Here is a 24,561-nt window from a genome sequence, read left to right on the forward strand (position 1 = left end):
CCTGATGGCTGTGATAAGGATGCAATAAGAGCTTAAAAGAAAATGAGGAGGGTCAGGTACTCATGCCTGTAATCCCAACACTTTGGGAAGCTAAGCTGGGAGGATCACATGGGGCCTAGAGTTTAAGACAAGCCTGGACAACATAGTGAGACCCCATCTCTACAACAAATTTTTAAAAAATTAGTGGAGCATGGTGGTGTGCACCTGTAGCCCTAGCTACTCAGGAGGCTGAGGCACTTGAGCCCAGGAGTTCAAGGTTACAGTGAGCTATGATCATGCCACTGCATTTCAGCTTGGGTGACAAGTGAGACTCTATCTCTAAAAAAATAAAAGTAAGAGTAAAACACTTGAGAGAAGAGGTTCTTTGTTATGTAACGGTAAAAAGTTTAGAAATGCTGTCACTTGTGATAACCTGGAAAATAGCAAGTGGTCCTAATGAACTGGGTTATCCAACAAACAAGAGTTCCAGGCAGTGTTGAAGAAACACAGAGTATCATTTCTGGGCAGTGGTAGGAGTGAGTCCCAATCAAGAAATGATTAACATCTGCTCTGCTGGATTTCAAAATTGCTATGGGCCAGTGACTTCCATATGCCTCTTGCTTTCCCCATTTTTGAATGAGCAAAGGGAATCTAAAGTAATGCCTGTCCACCATTGGAAGTTGGGTGTGTAGGGGTGCAGATAATGTAGCTCTTTAGTTTATAGTTTTAGGATGGAGAGGAACTATACTCTAGGAGCTGTACTTGAGAAACCGCATCATGGGACCTTCATTTATGCCAGGACATGATTTAAATAATAAGATACTGGACCTCATGCTGATGTTGTCATTGAAGGACTTTTTGGGCATGTTGAAAGGCTTGGGAGTCAGCTAATTTTAATTTAAGAGAGATGTGAATTACAGAGGGCAAGAAGGCAGACCATGACTGCAAGTATCTGAGATGGTCCGCAATGAGCCTGATATCACGGTATCCATTCTCTGTGTAGTTAGTTCCTTCCCACATGATTAGTGCTTTGTGACCAATAGAATTCTGTGGAAATGACAGGGTGTGTGACTTCTTAGACCAGGTGATAAAAAGCATCACAACTTTTGCATTGGTCTCTTGGATTGCTCACTCTGGGGGAAGTCAGCCACCATGTCAGGAGGACACTCAGGCAGCCTGTGGAGAGGCCCACATGAGAGGAACTAGGGCCTCCTGCCAATATCCACCACCAACTTGCCAGCCATGAGAGTGAGCCACCTTGGAAATGGATCTTTCACCGCCTGTCAGGGCTTCAGGGACTGCAGCCCTGGCCAACATCTTGACTGCTACCTTGTGAGAGATTCTGATCTAGTGCCTGCATGAGATAATAAGTGATTATTGTTGTTTTGAACCATTATTTTTGGAGGTAATTTGTCATGCAGCAATGGATAACTAATACAGCCAATCCTCTCTTCTCTGGCCTGCGTTTTCCTGGGTAAACTCTCTTGTTTTTGACCTTATATTCAATTTGTGAGCAGGACCAGGATGAAGATGAGCTGAGGGGGTGCATAGGGCCTCCTTCAATTTTGTGCCTGAGGTGTCTTGCTTGTTTCACCCTTGCCCCAGCCCTGTGTCTGGTTTCTGCATGGTGTGATAAAAAGTCAGTCCCTGGTGATCTTGCCCTTAACCTTGCAGCCTGACTACTGCCAGCCCCCTGTGCCTGACTTGGCTTCCTGTGGAGAAGCCTGTGGAGTCAGGTGGACAACCCCTGTGGTCCTTTAAGACTGTAGGCAAAAAAAGGAGGAATGGGCTGAACACCACCAGTGGGGGCAGTTCTCATAGAATTCTGGAACCCAGCAGGTCCTTACATTGGCCCTGAGGTGAGTGGAGAGACCTTTAGTGGTGGAGTGCATCAGATGGTTGTGACACCTTGACCTTAGGGTGCAAACAGGCCTCAGGGGTTCAGGGCAGTCCCAGAGGGGGCCACGAGAGAATGGCCTTCCTCGAGGTAGAGATTGGAGCCCATGTGGAACATTCATATATAGAAGCAGAAGGAAAATAACACTAGTAACACACGGAGTGACTCCTCCAAGCCAGCCATTGGCTTTACCTCATCCAATTCTCCCAAAAGCCCAATGCATGATATACTCCTCATCCCTTAAACCCAGTTTCAAAAATCCAAAAAGTGGTAGTGTGCAGTGGCTCATGATCTCGGCACTTTGAGCAACAAAGTGAGACCCCCGTCCTGGGAGACTGAGGCAGGAGCATTGCTTGAGTCCAAGAGTTTGAGGCTGCAGTGAGCCATAATCACGCCACTGCACTCCAGCCTGTGTGACAGAGCAAGACCCTGTCTCTAAAAATAACTCCAAAAGCTCCGACAACCGAAAGATTTTTATAACTCACTTGGTGGCAAGTCCTGGACTGAACTGATGTGAGACTATTTATGGTCTTAATTATGCCATTTACTGTAAATATCTATAAGTTTCCCTACAGAAATATTAATGCATTTGATTACAGGGTGTTCCCCAGAACCCACTGAGTGCTCCATAATATAGTGTTATGTACCATATAACTTTTCTAAAACCCAGCATTTCTGAATGTTGAAACATCTGGTCCAAAGATAAAGTACAGTGGGCGTCTTAGTCTATTTTCTGCTTTTATAACAGAATATCTGAAACCGAGTAATTTACAACGAATAGAAATGCATTTGGCTCATGATTCTAGAGGTTTGGAAGTCCAAGAGAATGGTGCTGACATCTGGTGAGGGCCATTGTGCTGCATCATTCCATGGTGAGAGGCAGAAGGGCAAGTGAGCATGTGAACCAGAGAGAGGATGGGGACTGCCCACTCCCATGACAATTAACCCACTTCTGCCATAATGGCATTAACCTATTCGTGAGGGCAGGTCCCGAATGACCTAACCACCTCTTAAAAGACCCACCACTTAATATCAGCAATTACATTTCAGCATGAATTTTGGAGGGGACATTCAAACCATAGCAGTGAGACTGTATTATTATTTTTTCCATTTTACATATAAGAAAAACTGAAGTGTCATGAAAAGTGATGACATTTTCTAATTGCACAGTGACAGCCTTTTTCTTCCTCCTGTTCAGAGGAGAATTATTTCACAATACTGAGACTCTGTTACCTACCCACCGTCCCCACCCCGATCACAAGTTCTTGATGGGATTTGGCACTCTGAGATCTTTCTAGACCCCTTCTAGTTATTTTTATAATAAACTTCCAAATGCTTTCTGTGCTTTGGATATTGATTGTTTCTGGACAAGTGGCAATCAGATATTTATCCACAGAAACTCCCTGGAGTTTAAGGAAGACTTTTGTACTGCCAATGTGTTCATGTGACTAAAATAGAATAAACTCTTGAGGGTTTCTTTTCATTGCCCGTCTCCGCACTGTCCCTCCTTCACTCCAAACCCTTGCTTACCTTGTGCCCTTGCCAGAACTTCCCTCTGATCTCATTCTCATTTAGTAATTAATTCACTCAACAAACCCTGATGGAGTCCCTGCTGCTTCCCACAATGTGGTGGAAGAGGTTTTATGATTTATTAGGAGAGCACTGGTTTGACAGACAAAAGATTAAGGTCCTGGTTCTGTAAGAGTTCAGACAAGGCCTTTTTTTTTTTGCTCTGGACCTCAGTTTAACCTTAACCAAATATGAAGTAAGAAGATAATTGAGAGGATGTGAAAACCATCATCACAAAGTATTGAAACCTAATACAAACAGGACTGAACAATAAAGAGTGTGGGCCTTGGCACAGTCTGCCCAGGGTGCTGGCTGTACAGTTCTCTTTATCCAGTCCTCCTCTCGGTATCCTTTTAATTTTCAGGGTGGCTTATCTCATGATCACAAAAAGGCAGCCAGCAGCACCTGCAATCACACGCTTTACAGCCAGAGTGGGAGAGATGGAGCTACTTCAGGCATTAAGCTCAGTTCCCAAACTGGTTGCTCTGAGCCAGGTCTATTCCAGTTGAGCCTACGCTGGTTCCAGGGGTTCAGAGCCTGATCTGGAGAGGTTAGCAAATATTTTAACCATCACTCCTGGAAAGAGTGTTATTTCTAATAATCATCACACAGAAGTCCAAATTTCAAGCTAATTGGCTTAAGCTGGAGTTACCTGAACAAATCCCATGGCAGGAGGCTTAGGATTGCCCCACTTGGCTTGGAACCATTAGTCCTACTCCAACAACTGGGGTTGAGGTCAGTTTTACTCAAATTGCATGCTCACTACAGATGGGTGGGATTGCATACAGGGGTGCAACCAAAATGTGCTCCACTAGCTCTAAGTTCCCCTCTCACTCTTTCTTTGTTTCTACATTTTGAACCCCTGTACATGACGTTGCAAAGGATACCCCCATCTTAACATTTTTGTTCCACTCATTTACTTTAGCTTAGTCACACTGGCTGGAGATTCTACCATCAACTTCTGATCTTCCAAGAATGTTCCTCTAAATCTGAAGGCAAGGAGAAGTGGAAACCGAGATATGGTGCTCTGCTGGTTTGCAGTGTCAGCCCGGGCTAGGCAGGAAGATTTCTGGGGGCAAAACCTCTGCATCTGCAGGGCTTCCCCTTTGCTGGCACTCAGATGGCATTGAATACATGAATTTTCATCAGTTTTTCAAAATATAACAGTAATATGTGGAGTGTTAGAAACTCAAAAGGCTATATGAAACATACTTTTCCTCATCGAATACCTCCAGTTCCCGGAGTGAATCACTGTCATCTATTTTTCGTGTATTCTCCCATTTATGTTCTATACGTATACCAAAATATATAAACAGTATTTACGTAGGTGTGTGTATATATACAACCAAAGCCACCTTCTTCTATACATAGGGATTGTAGTACAAATGTTTGTTGAATGAATAAATGAGTGACTAACAGTAACTGGGGGGCTCTGACTGTGAAAGGCTCTCATTTATGCCCCCAATGACTGTCAGTCAGGAAAACAGAGCTCACACAAGTTGTTTGAACAGAGAGATTTTAACGTAGGGAACTGAGTAAACAAGAATTGGAGGCGCAGAAAGACAGAAAGTGGCCATTGAGGACTTACAGAGATAGTAACTGCCAAAAGGCAGCTATACCTTTAGGACAGAGGAACAAAGAAAGAGATCAGGGTTATTAGAACCTGGAAGCTTGGAGAAGAAACTGCAGTGCTAGGACCTAAAACTCAGAGAAGCTGGTGCTGGCTGATTGGTGCTGATGTTGCTGGACATGCCAAGGTGGGTTCCGAGGGTGTGGCAAAAAGCCGGTGAACTGGAATTCACTGCTGGTGGAGTGATGCGGCCAGGAGTAAGCAGCAAATGGGATAGATGGGGTCTCTCCTTCTACCTCTCTTTGTCCCTCCAAGAGTCAATGGGAGGGGGCCTAGTAAGGAGAAGCTAGTGAAGGGGAAATGTGGCTTGCAGGATTTCATCTCCAGGAGCACAAAGTAGAGAACAGAAGGGTGGATTTGGGGCTGAGGGACAAGAGTTTAATAACCAGCGCTCCTTGTTCTTGTTCTTTTGGAGCTTTTGTACAAATTAGAAAAAAGTATACCCTCTGGGCAGAATTAGCCCTGGGTCAGGGTACATGGTGTGGTGGGTAGAGAAAGATGCTGCACCATACCTGGGCATAAGGTCGGCAGGAGAATATGGGCTGGATTTTACCCCCCAACTATCCTTTTCACCAGGTGTATTTGTATAGGGTACAACCTAGTGCAGTCGTATGTAATGGCCCTGCATCTGTCCAGCTATAAGCATTATAGTCCATTTGGTTACATGTGGGCATCACACACACACACAGACACACAGACACCATGAAAGCACATTCTTTTCTTCTTTGGGAGCAGGGGTTTGGGGTGCTATATCAATCAGAAGGCCTCTGTGATCCCTGCTGTATCAACTCACTGGGTATGGGCCCCTTCTCAACATCAGGACCCAGGGTCTAACTTGTACAAATGTGCATCTATAGACAGAGCATTGACAACATACACATAATTTTCTCAGTAAATCTAGGATGAGAAACTGTTTCTGAGGGGGCTGTGGTGAACAAAGATGGGGAGTTAGGCCTTTTTAGACAGTAGGCGTTCAAGAAGTTTGAAAGGCTATTTCAGAATGCTTCATAACAGAGTTTTCAAATTGGTTGGGAGTCTGGAAATGACCTGGTAATAACGATTATGGTGATAAGAATAGTTGTCTTACACTAGGTTCTCTGGATCCAGACTGAGACAGAGGTGGTGTGAGAAGCTGGTAGGTGTTAGTGGGAAATCATCTGCGAGGAGGTGAGGAGGCAGACAGGGCAGAGGAAGAAGCTGAGAGACGTGCAGCTGCACCAGAGGCCCTGGCTGATCCGGGGACCTCTGGAATAAGGATGGCCCTTTAGGGTAGTCTCCAATTTAGGTAAGAAGCCTGGGCTGTGTGTCTACACATCAGCCTTTTATTGGCCATGGCCCCTCTTGGGAGGAGGCATGGCCTCGGAAGGAGAGCAGGTTTCTGATGAGTAATAACTGTGACCTTCCCATCGGCTGGAGGATTGGGGTCTTGGCTCTGAAGAGGGGATCTGGGCAGCATACCACTGCATCCACTACAATAGTGATGAGGGTGTCAATAGCTACCACCAGGCCATCACCTACACAAAAGCTAGATGTTTTGCCCATAAACCTGGTCCTCTCCAAGTCTCCCCCATCTGAGTGAGTGGTATTAACCTCCAACCCCACTTCTCAAAACAAAATCACCAGAGTCCTCCTTGATTCTCCCCTTTTCTCCTCTCACAATCTGTCAGTAGGAATTATTGGTTCTGGCTCCAAAAATACATTCTGAATCTGTCCACTCCTCTCCATTTCCATCCCTCTGGCCCAAGCCATTAAGTCCTCCATGACCAACTGTAACAGCTTCCTAACACACCTCTTTCTTTCCACCCAGGTTGCCCTGACAGCCACTCTCCATACTGCTGCCAGAAGAACCTTGAAATAGCGCTCTTTTTAATTAAAAAGCAAAACTCTTCAATTGTTTTTGTTGCATTTAAAGTTCAAACTTCTTACCACGGAGTGAAAGGCCCCACACAATTGGCCCTGTCTTCTTCTCCAACTTCCATTTTTCTCTGGTCCACCATGTTCTAGCCGCATGGGCCCTATCTTGATTCCTTGTACATGTCAAGCTTACTCTTGCTCCAGAGCCTGTGTGGTAGTTGTTCCCTCTGCCTGGAATGGCCTTCCCTAGAACCTGCCTTGGCTGGTTCTTCTTGCTATTCAAACCTCAGCTCCCACATCACCTCCTGTGTTAGGCCTCCCTGGACCACTCTAATTAAATTAGTACTGGAGACATCAGTCCACCTGGCTTCAGGGGCCAGGCCTTCCTCTTGCAGCCTAGAGGCTCTTTGCAGACTGCTCAAAGCTCTCTTTGCACAACTCAACCTGGCAGTGGGGCCTTACTTTCTATTTTTATGATCTCAGGGATGTCTAGAGACCTCGTTGGCCTGGCTACAGTACATCCTAACCGGACATTGAGTTGGGGGAACTCAGGAGCTTATAATCTGGCCTAGCTCCTCCAAGTTAGTCAGTTACCAAGTGGAGAAGAGAAGCCCTTTACCATTGAATTTTTAATTGTACTAGAAACTGCCTAACCCTTTGGTAGAACAATAAAGGGAAATTTGGTGACTTGGTCTAGAGGCCTGGGGCAAGTAGCAACAGAGATGAGGTTAGAAAGATTTTTAACATGTGGGCTTTCTTTAGTCATTAAAAGAGAAAAACAAGCTCTTACAATGTTTGAAGGAAACCGTCATGCAGTTTCCAAGTAGTTATTGGATTCTGTCTGTGACCAAGACATTGAAGGACTTGGGCTGAGCTTTGGGGCCACTGGAGTATGAAGAGGCCCCTTTTGTCATGGAGCTGACTTCTAGGAAGGGAGACAGGGCAGAGGCAAAGGGCGCAGGGACTACACCATGGAGCGCCATGCTGCATCAGGCACTGTGTTTGGGTTTCCATACACACAGAGCAATTAACACACAGCAGGCTGTGTGTACCTGGACCCAAGGGGTTGGCCAGGCAGAGAGGGCTGGGACTGCCCAGGAAGGGGAGAAGGTGATCTCTGAGGAGCAGAGGGGATGAGAAAAGGCTTCCTGCAGGAGATGGACTTGGAACTGGCTCCAGGTGCACCGTGGACTCTGAACACACACTACTGAAATAATGGGCCATGAAATTCATTCCTCCAGCACTATTCTGCTTCTCTGTCACTTCTCCTTTCCCCATCATTTCCTTCCCCGGCTGGAGAGCACTCAGGAATGCCTTGCTGTGCCCTGTCAGGCCTCCGGAATCCACCCTACCTAGCTGATGTATTATTATCACCAGCAAACACACACCAGAGGCTGTATCTTGGCTGGGAAGCACATTAGCACCTTGGAAGCCCTTCTTGGAAAAAGTAAACGATTGGCATTTGAGCCTCCTCATTGATTCCTTTGGATGAGGCAGAAACCGCTGCCCAGAAGGATGAAGGGGTGAAGTGGAAAAACATGGGCTGGCTTCAAAGTGGAGCACAGGAGGCTAGGAATAGTTCTGCTTTGTGAACAAAGTCGTGCAAAAGGCAGAGAGAGAGAGAGAGAGACAAAGATAGAGAGCGCAGGAGAGCGAGGAGGGAGGGAGTCAGCTTTGGCTAATTTGAATTTTGAATTGCCTTGAAAATCACCGTGCAGCAGTATCCAGTTCTGCCTTTGATGGTTGAAAGAAACCAGCTGCTTTTATTCCTCTTCAGGTCTTGTTTTCCCCCCAGCAGTGAAGCAAATTAAGCAAAGAAACAGTGAAAGTTGTAGTTGGTATAATATCTCAGGCCAAGGTCAGGCTAATTGTTGGTGAGAGGGGCGGTAGAGACAAGGGACACACTCTAGGTGTTGATATTTCTCACTCCTGCTCCATTCTGCTCCCCATAATGTCACTTTGGCATTTCCAAACACGACCACCTTGGCAGGCTTTCTTTACAAACTAAGGCCCCTTGTTCTAACCACCAGCATTCCTATACCATGCCATGCATTCGGGCAGGTAAGATATGGTCTCTTTGCCCAAGTCGGGCTAAAGGAGTGGCAAACCTTGAAACACACCCCAAGATATCCCATAATGCTGTTCTTAATTTGCAACATCAGCAGGGCAGGTATTTGCTAGTGAGCGTAGCCTCATTTTTTCCTGCTGCCTCATTTTTATCAACTCAGTTGTAAAAATTAATATCATGGAGGCTTCCTTGAAAGATATGAAATGCGTACTTCTCCCTAGAAAGTCTAAAATGTACCTTTGTATCAAATTTAAGCAGCCATCTGGGAAGCTTGCCTGTGCTGTTTTGGGCCCTGGTAGAGCTCTTTTGAATGTGTGGCATGCTGGCAGGATGCCAGCTGCCTGAGAGGAGGAACCGGGAGTGCTTGACCCCGTGATGGGTAGAAGATGGAAAAATTGTCATTTCAAAACAGCAAGTGGTTCCTCTCTTGATAGAGGTGGAGATTTTCACCTTTTGGGAAAACATTTCCTTTGTGTGGTTGAAATTATCAGAATGGACCCTTGGGGACAACTGGGCAGTAGTCTGAATGCTGATGTTTTAGATGGGAATATGGGGGATTAATTTGTTGCGTGTGGTTATGCCAGAGCAAGGTCTCTCCTTTTTGTCTCCTCTCCCTTCCTTCCTTGTTTTTGATTGTGCTCTGCTCACCTCCTCCTGGTCCACACACCTTAGTAAGTGGTCATTGAATGCTGCTGTCCAGAAAGGGATTCTCCCTCCTCGGCTGCTTCCTGAGTAATGATCAAGGTAAAAGTGATGAAGTGGAAGGGGTGGGTAATCGGACCTATTTTGAAAACTCAAGATCCTGTCCTGACCATTCCTAGGCTTGACACATCTTCCTTTCCCTTAAAAGCAACCCCAGGCTAGCCCAAAGAAGGCCTGGAAGAGGTAAATGTAATTCTGGTTTGGCCACCTGGATTCTTTTGTTGGATTGACCTGACCTTAGGTCATTAGGATAGTGACCACTTGTCTTAGTACACAGCTCATTCAGCACCCTATTGTGGGCCACATCAACAAAAGTGGGGGATATAATGGATCTCTCCATGTTTTATGAAAATGCTTTTGTCACTCTAGCAATTGAAACTTCTGGATTAAAGATGTACATATGAGTAGGAGATTATTGGGAAAAGGGTGATGTTATATTTATTGGAAGGGCAGTTGAGGAAGGGCATTGACCATGGCACCCACAGAGGGAATACCTTAGCCTGTACTTGTACTTAGAGGTACAGGGAAGGGAGGGACACTGATGGAATTTGTCTTTCAGAACCGCTCCTGGAGTCTTCCTCCCAAGAGCGAGGCACTGGTGCTGCTCTCTCAAACTGTTCAAGTGCCTTCATGTAACTGCTTGCTGTCTCTGCTAGCCCCTCCCACTGGCTCCAGCCATGGCTTGGTCCCCACTCCCCTTAACCCCAGCTCCTGCACTTCCCATGCAAAGCACCTGCCAGCACCTCTGGATAACTTTCCCAACCACATTCTCATACTATTTGCTCAATCATTCCATGGGGCAAGAGAATGTCACCCGACTAGGAGTGTAGACAGACAGGACAAGTTGGACAGACAGCCCTCAGGCAGAATCTTTGAAAACAGGGACTCCATTATTGGCACTGAAAACCCTAAGTCTTACCACCCACGGAGAGGCCATATTGGAGCCAATCAACCTGTGCCCCTAGCTGATGTAGTCCCATTTGGGGATCCCCAACAACTGTGGACAATACTTCCTTTCTAGGGGCACCATATGCATCCCAGGGACTGTAATTGTGAATTGTGTGGAAGCCAGATGTTACATTGTCTCCCTACCGTAAACACAGTGACCTTCCCAGACAGATAACGGAGTCATTATTTATGGGTACCCTATGAACTGTTTTCCCTATAATGGGACCCCTCCAATTAGAAAAGGAGGCATGAAATTTGACCCTGACTTCAGCTGGCCCCACCTTGGCCTGGGACCTGGAAAGCATTCATGTCAGCCTCCCCTCACTGACCAGGGTGGTGATCGACGACAATAGAATTACCCTACACTTTTTCCTTGTAGGCCAAGATGGAGTCTCTGCAATTCCAAATACATCCTGCTCTACCTGGATCACTGCCTTGAGCTGGGTGGAAAGGTCAGTAGAGAAATGTATCCACCTGGCTTTCTAAGGTAGACCCAGGTTGTTGATGGCATCCGTTCACCTGGCTGGATGCAGGACCCTGGGGAGGTCATGGCTGAGGCCAGTGCTGCAGGTTAGTCTTGTCTCGCTGCATGGATCCTGTTGGTAGTAACCTTAATTAAATGCTATAGGAGACTAACTAAATCGATTTTGTCCCCTCTTCTGTTGGTCAAATTAATCAGAGTGGCCGATAGAGTGATGCATTCATGGGAGGATTTGCCAGAAGCTAAGGCTATAAAAACCAGGGCTAGAGTTGGTTTGAGACAATTCCCCGTGGGTCTTTCAAGTTTCTGCATGGTTTGTGAGCAGAGGTACTGACTGCCTTTGTTCCAGATGATCTTTCCAAGGATGTTGTACTACAAGTATGAGAGATAGTATCTCTCTCTGAAACCAAGAGCAGGCAGGCTTAGTGTTCCTTAGGAAAGATTCACCTTCCCTCCACTTGGGGTTTCTCTCCTGTAGTGCAGGTGTGTGCAGGAGCCTTGTGGCCCTTCCTATGCTGCTCTGTAAGATTTGCTTAGGGAGCCAATGCAAAAAAGCACTGCTTCTGGATCCTGCTACTTCTGTGAGTCATGAAATCTTTGATCTCTGACCCAGGAGTCTTGTGTCTTCTGCTAGCCTCCAAGCAGGGTAAAGTCATCTCAGACACCTCACAGTTCTTGATCACCATGTCTGGCCAGAACCATGCTTGAGTGTGGCATGTCTGTGAACATCATCCATCATGTATGCATCATAGGAAGATAAAAGTCAGCTGCTCTTGACATCACCAGACCATACTGGATGATAGGTGTGGGGGTCACCACCCACCACTTTCCACTGTCCAGTGCAGGCGATCAGTTCTACATAAAGATCCAGGAGGCTGGCTGGAGAGGGCTGGAGGGGCCTCAGGAGTCAGACCATGTGGGTTTCTATCATGATCCTCCATACCCTACAGCCTCTGTTTTCCCATCTTTCAAGCAGGGATAACAACAGCACCTACTTTGGAGGGGTTTTGTGGGGATTCAATAGTATGGCTCCGCCCAGGAAAGCCCTGATGAAGGTAGAACCTGTTATTTGTGTTTACCATTGTTATTATCATCCATATCATTATTCTGCCCACCTGGACTTATTCTTTGTAAGGCTTGCCTCTCCCTCTGAACAGCCTGTATATAATCTAAGTCTATCTTTTCTGCACCAAAATTGGCCAATTTATGTGGCACCCCTCACCACCATCACTGGATGTGCCTCTAATCTAATTAGACTAATTTCAATTTCCTGGATTTAATTACTTTTAATTTAATTAATTTAGAATGCAGTATACTAGGTGATTAATTAGGAGACGTTACTGAGGGATTCGGAAGGGGAATTGCAGTATGTAAGTGTTTAAATATTATTGTGGCCATAGCCACCAGTTGTCACTTTACACAGGAGGCCGCTGAGGCCCTGGGAGGGGCAGAGCTTGGAGAACTGGGATGGGACAGGGACTCAAACAGAAGTCTCCTGGCAGCAAGCACAGAGCTCTTTCCTTTCACTGCTTTTGGCAACTCCCAGGGGAGGCAAAGAAGAGGCAGCTGATTCCAGTGACCAGCAAGTTGGAACTAAGTCATGAATTGTGGGAGGTGAGAACACACTTGGTCTTTTAATAGAGTGATATTTTACTGGGTTTTTCATGTACATAGTAAATAACCATAGGTCTCCCTCTGAGCTATCACACACTTCTGTTATTTTTCTTTTTTGCTACACACATTTACTGAGTACCTGGAATAATGAATAGTCATCGCCATCATCATCATCTTAACAAACATGTATGTGGTGCTACATGCCAGATGTTGTTCTGAGTGCTTTTATATTGATTAGCTCATTTAATTGTCATCGGAGTTAAGTACTGTAAGTGAAGTACTGTTGCTTCCATTGTACTATTGCTTCCATTGTCTAGAGGACTATTGCTTCCATTGTCTAGAGTACTATTGCTTCTATTGTCTAGAGGAGGGATCTGAGGCACAGAGTTAGCTCTGTCAGGAATATCTATTATTTGTGTTGTACAAAGGGACAAGTCCTAGTGAATTTCAGGCTTGTGCCAGGCAGGTGGGGGAGACAGTCTAGGGCTGGGCCCTTTAGGTCACACAGGTTTACCTACTCCACCTCTGAGAGGTAATAATAACACCAGCAAACACCTGCAGAGCTCTGACTGTGTGCCAGGTCTGCTTCTAAATCATGTTGTGTATTGACTCTGGACACACCTGCCCTACTCACTACTCCCTGAGGGTAGATTGAGCTATGGCTTTCTCCATATCTCTGTTTGTCAATCAGGACTTGAGACTACAGTTCCTTGGAGGCAGAGCTGGGCCAGACCCTCTATCCTGAGCGAATCCTGCAGCAAGAGCTAGATCCTTCACTCTGAAATCCAGCTCCAATTCCAAGGTTACTCATTTACCAAATGAGCCCATTGGGCATTTTCAGGGCTTTGACCCCTGTTCTCTTGGAATGTTGGGCTAGGATTCAGGTAAGAAGCCTGTGTGGTGTAGGACTTCACTCTGATGCATGAGCAATGCCTGCTAGGCCGGGACCCTCTTTCAAGGAGAAGTAAAGACACAAGAGCTGGCTTCAATATATTCCCTGTGTGGGGACTAGGACCACAGCGAGACTTTCCTCTTTATAAATGAATTTTCTAATAGTCTGAGCTGTCTTAGCTGCAATGGGCTTGTCAACAGGCCATCACTGGGGGTATCCAAACAGAAACCGATTGACAACAATTTGCTCACTTGGTCTTCTCTTCCTGGAAGGCTCATCTCTATCCTTTTTGTCAGTTAACTCCTATTCAACTTTTAAGACTCAGTCCAGGTGTCACTTCTTCTGGAAAGGCTTCCCTGTAAACCCCAACCCAGCCCCAGACTGGGCCAGATGTCCTTTGTGTTCCCATAATGTCTCAGGCATATCTTTATCATTACACCCACTATATATTGCAATGACCTGCTTATGAGTTTGTCTCCTCTAGGTTCTGTCTATGTCACCACCCTCTTCAATAACCAGGTGAGGCAGACATGATTTCCATTTGGAGGATGGAGAACCGAGGCTCAGGACCTCGCCTGTGCAGCCAAGAGGAGACAAAGATGGCTAGGTCTGGTTCCCAAGCCTAAAGACCATGATCTGTCCAGTGTGGAACACTGCAGGCCCCCAAGTTCTGTCATTTGTAAAGTCATGGGCTTGTGTGAGTCCTGAGCAATCAAAGCAGCAGAAGCAATGCTCCCAAGGGGTGCAGGAGGGCCATGTTTGGAGCCATGCCAGCTTGCCAATCCTTGGCATACTCTGTACATAGCCAGATAACTACACAAGCTCACCTCATCTGCACAAACTCACTCTCTGAACACTTCTAAGGTCACCGAGAAGTCAGGGAAAAATGAGAACCAGGACAGTCAAAGCCTTTGCCTCTCCTGAAGCTATGGGGCTTGTTGCCAGAGCCAAAGCCCCTCTTAGCACTCTTATTCCTTCATTTAACAAACATGAGGAGAGCCCGGCCCTATGCTTTTAAGGGTGGATTCCATTACTATTAAGACTTCTGCGGCCCCTGAAAGATTAACTCAACAGTCACCCCTGTGAAAGCTGATCCAAGTGGAAAATCGAGTTAGAAAATTCCACCTTCCCTTCCCTCACACCTCAGCAGATTAAGGGGAAGGCCTGATGCTGAGTTATGGGGATTTATGGGAATGTGCAGTTGCTGGCTTTTAAACGCTCACTCTTTGGAATGTTGGCAACCTTGCTTCCTATAAATCGTTGCTGGTATTTCTTAGCCTTTCCTTGCCAGCAACGCGGAGGCCTGCAACACCTTTTCCGTGCAGTAGCCTGTGAAAATATTGAAGTCGGGCCCAGAAAAACACCAGCATTGAAAGGGGAAACTTTGATGTTTGCTAGTTCTTTTCAGACAACTCTTGCCAAATCTTAATTTTTCCAGTTTACAAGTAAGGAATTCTGACCATCTGTCTGCTGTCAACCGATGTTTGTTTGGATGAAGATTTTATTTTTTTCTCCCAATCTAGCACTCCTGTTCTTACAAGTAGTTTATTGGACTTCATAAATGTCAGCTTTTTGCAGGCATTTTGTAAGCAGCTTATGATTTAGTATTTAATCAAAATTGAGCAGTCAGCGTCTGTAATCAATCTGAAGCAGGAGTAACAATGAGATTGAAGCTTAAAATGCACCAGGACCACAATTTATGTCTCCCAACTATCGTTATAAGAACTAAGTTTGCACTTGAAGGTCTGGGGTGGGGAGATGATGCAGGAAATAAACACTTACTGAGTACCTGTTGTGTGTCATTTTATGATTGTGTCAGTTATTAATTGCCAAAATAATACTGTACAACAAACCATCCCAAACTCGGTGACTTAAAAAAATCAGTCTTTTTAGCTTGTTGGTCTGATGAGTCAGGTGGGAGGTCCTCTTGGCCTTGGCAGAGCTCTTTATGTGTTGGGGATGGGTTGGCTGCTGGGTGATCTTTGCTGGCCTCGTCTGGGACAACTAGGGCATATTGGCTCCATTCTGTGTGTTTCTCACCCTCCAGCAGGCTAGCTGAGGCATGTTCTCATGGCCATGGCAGAGTGCAAAAGTAAGCAAACCGAGTCTGTAAGCACTTTCCCAAATTTCTGCTTGTGTCACATTTGTTAACATCTCACTGGCCAAAGCAAGTGACATGGCTGAACTCTGAATCACAGAGTTCACGCAGGCTGCTCTAACAAAATTCCATAGACTAGGTAGCTTATAAACAAAAAAAATTTATTTCTCAGAGATTTGGAGATTGGGAAGTCCAAGGTCAAGGTGTGCAGACAGATTTGGTGTCTAGTGAGGACCCGCTTCCTTGTTCGTAGATGTTGCCTTCTCACTGTGTCTTCATGTGGCGAAATGGGCAAGGCAGTTCTCTGGGGCCTTTTTTTATAAGGGTAGTAATCCCATTCATGGGATTACTCATGACCTAATCATCTCCCAAAGGCCCCATCTTCTAATACCATCATGTTGGTGTTTAGGTTTCAGCATATACGTTTTGGGAGAAGGCAAACATTCCACCCACAGCAGGGAGAAAGACTCTCTCTCTCTATAGCAGGAGGACTTACAAAGTCACAGGCAAAGTTCATGGGCACAGAGAAGGGTGAAGAATCAGGGCCCTAAAACAATCAGTCTATCACAGTGATGCTGGAAATCCCTGAAGGAGGTAATTATTATAACCGCCATCTCCAGACGGAGAAATTCAGAGATTAAGCCATTTGCCCAAGGGTTCTCGACAGTTAGCAAAGAAGTCAGAATTCTTTCTTTGCCTAAATCTTAAGCAGTTTACTTTTGTCTCTCTGAATCTACTTTTCTCTAGACATAGGTAAAGCAAGAGTAGTGGGAGGCTCTCAGAAATCATCAATTTGCCACCCTCATTTTAAACATGGCCTCTAGAAGGGGAGCGAATTGCCTAAGGTCTTACAGGGGAATGGAAGGACACAGGAAGGCCCAGCTTTCAGGACAGCACTCTTCCTGTGCCCAGGAAGAGCTGTGCATCTCCAATCTTTCACAGCGCTGTCTTCTGCAGGAAGCTGCTGAGGACTTTGAACTCCCCCTCTCAGACTTGAATACAGTATCCACTAGGCAGGCTCTACAGGGACCTGGCTTGGTCATGGCAGCCTTAAGAGAATATAGCAAAATTACTCTAAGGGGCTCCCAGATGGAGCAAGGATGGCAAAGGACTTTGCTAGGTTTACTAGAGAGGCATATTGAATGTTGGCAGCCTTTTATGACATCATGATTAAATTCCTTCCTTGGTTGGTCCTATGAAATGAATTCATATGTTGAAGCCTGAACTCCCAATGTGACTGTATCTGGAGATAAGACCTTTAGGAATTAATTAAATTAAATGAAGTCATAAGGGTGGGGCCCTAATCCAACAGTACTGTGCCCTTATAACAGAGAAGAAGGCCAGGCGTGGTGGCTCATGCCTGTAATCCCAGCACTTTGGGAGGCCAAGGTGGGTGGATTGCCTGAGGTCAGGAGTTCAAGACCAGCCTGGCCAACATGGTGAAACCCTGTCTCTACTAAAAATACAAAAAATTAGCTGGGCGTGGTGGCACATGCCTGTAATCCCAGCTACTAGGGAGGCTGAAGTGGGAGAATTGCTTGAACCTGGGAGGTGGAGGTTGCGGTGAGCCGAGATCATGCCATTGCACTCCAGTCTGGGCAACAAGAGTGAAACTCTGTCTCAAAAACAAAACAAAACAAAAGCAACAAACAAACAAATAAAAAACAGAGAAGAAAGAGATATTTCTGCCGTGTGAGGACATCATAAGAAGGTAACTGTTCACAAGCCAGGAAGAGAGCCCTCACCAGAACCCAGCTGTGCTGACACCCATCATAATCTCAGACTTCTGGCCTCCAGAACTGTGAAAAAATACGTGTATGTTGTTTTAGCCACCATCCAGTCTATGGTATTTTGTTGTAGCAGCCTGAGCTGATTATGACAGATGAGGAATCAGATTATCAAAGGGTCATTTATGTATTCACTCAGGCATTCAACTTATATGTATTAAGTATATACCGTGTGCAAACTCTCCATGCTACAGTGGGGTGGGAGGCTGGGATTTTCCCTGGAGAGTGGAGGAGTGGCTTTTCATGTTGCCCTGATTTGCCCCCAGTTCTCCATCTAAGCTGCCAGCAAAGCCTTCACTATATAGGTTTTTCCCTCCTGGCTTAATGAGCTACTGGCTTTGGAGGAGGCTGGGATGGCCACCTGACTGACTGTCCCTAGGGCAGTTGGCTGGAGTGTCCGTTTTTATGCTGCTGATGAAGGCATACCTGAGGCTGGGAAGAAAAGAGGTTTAATTGGACTTACAGTTCCACATGGCTGGTGAGGTCTCATAATCGTAGCAGAGGGTGAAAGGCACTTTTACATGGTGGCAGCAAGAGAGAATGAGGAAGAAGCAAAAGGAAACCCCTGATGAACCAATTATATCTCATAAGACTTTTCACTATCACAAGAATAGCATGGGAAAGACCAGCCCCCATGATTCAATTACCTCCCCCTGGGTGACTCCCACAACACATGGGAATTCTGGGAGATACAATTCAAGTTGAGATTTGAATGGGACACAGCCAAACCATATCATTCCCCCTGGCCCTCCAAACCTCATGTCCTCACATTTCAAAACCAATCATGCCCTCCCAACAGTCCCCCAAACTCTTAACTCATTTCAGCATTAACCAAAAGGTCCACAAGTCCCAAGTCTCATCTGAGATAAGGCAAGTCCCTTCCACCTATGAGCCTGTAAAATCAAAAGCAAGCTAGTTACTTCCTAGATACAATGAGGGTACAGATAATGGGTAAATACAGCTGTTCCAAATGGGAGAAATTGGCCAAAACAAAGGGGTTATAGGACCCATGCAAGTCCAAAATACAGCAGGGCAGTCAAATTTTAAAGCTCCAAAATGATCTCTTTTGACTCCAGGTCTTACATCCAGGTCACACTGACGCAAGAGGTAGGTTCTTATGGTTTTCAGCAGCTCTGCCCTTGTGGCTTTGCAGGGTACAGCCTGCCTCCCAGCTGCTTTCATGGGCTGGCATTGAGTGTCTGTGGTTTTTCCAGGTGTACAGTGCAAGCTGTTGGTGGATTCTGGGATCTGGAGGACAGTGGCCCTCTTCTTACAGCTCCAATAGGCAGTGCCCCAGTAGGGACTCCGTGTCAGGGCTCTGACCCCACATTTCCCTTCTGTACTGCCCTAGCAGAGGTTCTCCATGACGGCCCCATCCCTGCAGCAAACTTTTGCCTGGACATCCAGGAGTTTCCATACATCTTCTGAAATCTAGGTGGAGGTTCCCAAACCTCAATTCTTGACTTCTGTGCACCTGCAAGCTCAACACCACGTGGAAGCTGCCAAGGCTTGGATCTTCCACCCTCCAAAGCCACAGCCTGAGCTGTATGTTGGACCCTTTCAGTCATGGCTGGAGTAGCTGGGACACAGGGCACCAAGTCCTTAGGCTGCACACAGCATGGTGACCCTGGGCCCAGTTCACAAAACCACTTTTTCCTCCTGGGCCTCTGGGTCTGTGATGGCAGGGGTTGCCGTGAAAGTCTCTGATATGGCCTGGAGACATTTTCCCCATGGTCTTGGAAATCATCATTAGGATCCTTGCTACTTATGCAAATTTCTGCAGCTGGCTTGAATTTCTCCCCAGAAAATGGGTTTTTCTTTTCTACTGCATCATCAGGCTGCAAATTTTCTGAACTTTATGCTCTGTTTCTCTTTTAAAATGGAATGCTTTTAACAGCACCCAAGTCACATTTTGAATGCTTTGCTACTTAGAAATTTCTACCACCAGATACCCTAAACCATCTCTCTCAAGTTCAAAGTTCCACAAATCTCTAGGGCAGGGGCAAAATGCTTCCAGTCTCTTTGCTAAAACATAACAAGAGTAACCTTTGCTCCAGTTCCCAACAAGCTCCTCATCTCCATCTGAGGCAGCTCCCAAAAGGTTCCTCATCTCCATCTGAGGCCACCTCAGCCTGGACCTTATTGTCCATATCACTATCAGGTTTTTGGTCAGTCATTCAACAAGTCTCTAGAAAGTTCCAAACTTTCTCACACATTTTACTATCTTCTTCTGAGGCCTCCAAATTGTTCCAACCTCTGCCCGATACCCAGTTCCAAAGTTGCTTTCACATTTTCAGGTATCTTTTCAGCAACACCCCACTCCTGGTACCAATTTACTGTATTAGTCCGGTTTTATGCTGCTGATAAAGACATACCTGAGGCTGGGAAGAAAAAGAGGTTTAATTGGATTTACAGTTCCACATGGCTGGGGAGGTCTCATAATCATGGTGGAGGGTGAAAGGCACTTCTTACATGGCAGCAGCAAGAGAGAATGAGGAAGAAGCAAAAGCAGAAACCCCTGATAAACCCATCAGATCTCATGAGACTTAGTCACTATCATGAGAATAGCATGAGAAAGACCAGCCTCCATGATTCAATTACCTCCGCTGGGTCCCTCCCACAACACTTGGGAATTCTGGGAGACCCAATTCAAGACAGAATTTGAATGGGGACACAGCCAAACCATATCAGGGCCTTTGGCAGAGATTGGTGTGCCTGCTGTTGCTCTCCTGTGGAGCTCCTCAATAGGTCATGTGGGCAGTGAGTTTTTTTTGGTACATCAAATATGATGTTTCCTAAAGACTTCAGAATCATGGATTCCAATGCCTGGTCAAGTGATCCTAACACCATAGCTTGATTTTTGTCTTATTTTTCTATTCCCAGCTGAGTGTCATGGAAAATGCCCCAGGAGCTGGAAGGAAATTGCTAACCAAGAGCAGAAAACACTGACTGGCTAGACCAGCAGGGAGGGGCAGTGTCTGAAATGGATACAGGGAGGAAAAAGATGGTTCAGCTTCTTTTTTTTTTCTAGCTCAAAGGATCAGCCTCACTTTATAAAGTTTGGTAAAAATTTTCATGAGTGAAGCTCATATGATAAACAAAGGTATTCCTAATAATTGAACTTGCCAGTGCCCCCTGTGTCCACACCCTGTGGCTGTTAGGGCACCTCTGTAAGACTCAGTTTCCTTCTCTGTAAAATGGTGGGACACGGGTTATAATGTGGTTGCTATAAATGCCTACAGTCACACCCAAGAGGGTGTCTTGCTCATGGATATTAAATTAACATTCTTTCATTGGCCCTTCCCTACTAGACTCCCTCCCTACCCCTGTCTATCTGAATCTTCCTAGCACTTTCTTATCCCTTCAATAATTCAACATTAATGGTTTATTAAACAGAGGCTTCCTAATGGGCTGTTATTGACCTGATGCAGAGCAAATCTTCCACTGTGGGGTTGCCCAGGCCCTTGACAGGAGAGTAACTGATGGGAGAGGCTGACTGTGATGGTGTTCTCGGGCCAAGAAGGAATGGCCCAAGAGCAAATCCTAATACTGTCACCTTCATGCCTTGGAAAACCTCTTAACCTCCTGAAACCTCAATTTCTGCAAAATGGGATTCATATCACCTTTGCCATGAGGTTTCTATGAAATTGAATCAATGTAGGTGAACCTCCTAGCTCCTCACACCTCCCCACTCTGCGCCTAGGGCTCAGGCCAGCCCCAGCTCTGGGGAATGTGTTCAGTTATCCACCTGGTCTATCTGCGGGACTACAACACCCATGTATCTCCCTTGCTTGAAGTCTCACCATAACAGATTTGTTCCTTTGAGTCCACCTCCAGAAGTCTCTGTGGTAAAGAGAAGTGCCTTTGTCCACCACAAGCCCCTGGTGGCTGACGACTAAGAGGCAGGGCAGTGAGATGGAGGGAGCCCTGAGGGAGGGGTTGGGATTCCTGGCACTAGTCATGCTGACTTTCTTGCTACGTGACCTCGGATAAGTCACTTTCCATCTCCGCACTTTAGTTTCCTCAGATGTAAAATCAAAGGCTTAGGTTGTATGGAATCTAGGATTTGCTCCATCTGCAACCACAATTAGCTCAAAATATTAGTTTTGAGATTCCCAGTGGGGTTCCAAAGAAGGGGATCTCAGACATGTCAGTTTCGATGAGACATGTGGTGAAAGGGCAGAAGCAAGGGCCAGGGGCAGGCTGCCTTTGTACGGAACCCATGCTTACTCACACCTGTCACACTCGATGGCTCCAATCAAGGCTCCTCATTGGCTGGCTGATTCATTGATTCATTCATTTTCTTTATAGAGCTTTCTCTGAACACACCAGCCCAGAGTGTTCTCTCCCCTCTTTGACCCTCCATGGCCCTTCCTGTGACATCTCCTCCACTATCCTTTGGTGGCCTTGGCTATTCTGCAGATGGCCCTGTACCTGTCATACTTTCCCTCACTGTTCCCTCTTCTTGCAAGTCCCTTCCTCTCTATCTCCCAAACTCCTGGCCATCACTTCAGGGCCTGCTTAAAAGTCACCTTCTCCAGGAAGTCTTCCTAGGCTTCTAATTCAAAACTCTCTCCCCTATGCTCTCTCTATGCCTATTAATATCCTTCAATGTCTTCCCATTGACACAGAACTAGGCCAAAACCCTCAGTGTAGCTCCCCAGGCTCATCTCTCATCACTCTCTTCCCCCGCAACCCAGCTCTAGTTATGCCAGGGAGTCTCTCAACTCCACTCAGGTGCTTAAGTTGCTGCTTCTGCCTGGGGGCTGTATTCCTCACCCTGTTCCCATAGTGAGGATACTTAATGACTTTAAGACTCAGCTCATATCCCTGGTACTGGCAGGAGTTTATTGAACTCATCTTCTGGTCTGTATTCTCTGTTTCGTAGTGAGCCAGTCTTGTCCATGACTGCAGTGACACTGGCTTATTTGTCTCTGAAGTCACACTGCCTTGCCTATGACCTAGCACATAGTAGGTGCTCAGTAAACATAGCAGTGAAAGGAATCCTCGTATGTGTCCATCACAGCACCCAGGAGGGGCTGTCATTGACCTGCCCTGGACAGGTGTGTTGATGGGGCAGTGGATTAAAAGCTTTGTTTGCAGCAGCCCTGGGATTTGGAGTCTTGGAACAGGCTGATCTGGAGAAATGGCTCCTGTACTAAGTGTACATATATATATGAGTGTGTGTGTGTGTGTGTGTGTGTGTCTTCTCTGTGGGCATGTATGCTGGGGTCTGGATATCTGCCATGCATGGGGGAAGGTTGAGTTCCCCAGGATCTCATGTCTCTCACCTGACTTCCAGAGGTTTCCTCCTGGGCACTAAACCACCAGCCCAACAACTCCAGAGTCAATACAGAGATGCTCTTGGAGGGCCCTCCACAGTCCTGTAAAAGAGACAACGTTCTTCAGAGGACCAGGGCATGGACTTGGAGCTGGATAGCCCTGTGCTCTGTAGCCTTGGACAGGTCTCTGATATCTTGGCTCTTCTGGGGTAATTACTTATGCAGGGCTTCTCTTGTGCCAGGTGTTGAGTGAAACCCCTTGCTTGGATTATCTGATTTAATCTTCATAAACACCTTAGGTTGCAAAAGGGAAACTGAGGCACACAGCGGTTAGATTACTTGTCTTAGATCAAAAAACAGCTGAGTAAAGAGCAGGGGGCTGAAGTCAAGCAGTCTTAGCTCAAAGCCCATGTTCTTGAGTGCTGCACCCCACTCCTTTTCATAGAGTAAAGCCTGATAATACCTTCTTGTAGGATACTGAATTAATATAAATTAAATGGCATCTATGAAATGACTGGAACACTACAGAAATGCAATCTATGGAAGCTGATATAATCAATATCTATTTCAACCCTCCTCTCTTAAAGGTGAGGAAACTGAGGCATGGTTTATATACATGACTTGATAGTCAGCATTGAGTATGGTAGTCTCAAAGTCATGTCTCCTGATGGCCAACCAGTTTCAGTTTTCATTATGCTGTGCCTTGTCAGGTAAAAATTAGAAAGAAAGGTAACCTAATATTTTGGAGGAATCAAGACTAAGAGAAAGGTGGGGTGGATAGGCACTTGAGGATATGTGAGGACTTTTCCCCATAACTTCCCAACCACCAACGATGTAGGTCCTAGGATCCCAATTTGCAATTTGCATATCTGATCTCAGAGAAGTAGGTGACTTGCCTGAGGCCTTTGCATGATAAGAGAAGGCCATGATTTGAACTCTGGCCTAAGTTAGTGTTTTTTTCCTACATTCCCAGCTCAAAAGTGGGGCCCAAGATTAAGCCCACAGTAGACACAATTGTGACTACAGATTGTGGTGGGGATGGGGCGGGCAGTCTCTTTATTGCTGCTCCTCCTTCATAGCATCAGGGGAGCTCCTGGGGCTGGGGAACAGGCACTCGGAGGGGCAGTGTGCCCTAGAGAAAGGGGCAGCTCTTGAAACAGGAAGTGGCTGGACTTTTTCTTGAGCACCAAGGAAGCCAAGAACAGCCATTTGGTCTTCATGTATCCAAGATAGCCTCTAGGGCCCCTTCTGCCCAGCAGGGTGACTTTCAAATGTCGGGAAGGTGATGTTGTACCCACAGGGTTGGGGGGTCATATGCCAGTGGCAGACAGAAAATATCTCAGAAATCTCAGGCTTTATTTTAAAAATGCGTGCAGAATTTAAGGAAATCTATTTCTTTCCCACAGCATATCCACGTGTGCATGTATGTTTGTGTGTGGGTACACATAAGTGTGTATGCACATCGCAATTCTGTAACTAACCACTGTTCTAGGAAGAGCTGCTGTGCCTTTGGTATAGCTCCCTATACTCCCTGGAACCCTGCCATGTATTCATCACCCTCACTCTGGGATATGTGTACTACCCAGCAGGTCAAATACTTCCATTTCCTGAGCCTAGGGAGGAACTGGGCAAACAGTTAAGGGCTAAAGGGGCATAGTTCATAGTGAGGATCTGCTCAGTGTGGCTGAGCTGAAACAGGTCAGGAAGTTACAAGATTGCCTGATGTCACCCAGTAACTGTAAGACTAGAACTCTGGTCCC

At 46.1% G+C, this 24,561-nt stretch overlaps 1 long non-coding RNA gene across 1 annotated transcript in view; it reads left to right on the forward strand.

The window, feature by feature from the left end:
• LOC130540858 (uncharacterized) overlaps positions 1 to 24,561 on the forward strand; it is a 294,582-nt gene that overhangs the window by 228,918 nt on the left and 41,103 nt on the right. Inside the window, exons 16-17 of the long non-coding RNA XR_010110066.1 lie at positions 9,670 to 9,741; positions 11,027 to 11,099. This is a non-coding gene — a long non-coding RNA (uncharacterized LOC130540858). The remainder of the gene's footprint in view (positions 1 to 9,669; positions 9,742 to 11,026; positions 11,100 to 24,561) is intronic.

Source organism: Pan paniscus, chromosome 16, assembly GCF_029289425.2.
Source record: "Pan paniscus chromosome 16, NHGRI_mPanPan1-v2.0_pri, whole genome shotgun sequence".
In the NCBI taxonomy this organism is placed as follows: Eukaryota; Metazoa; Chordata; class Mammalia; order Primates; family Hominidae; genus Pan; species Pan paniscus.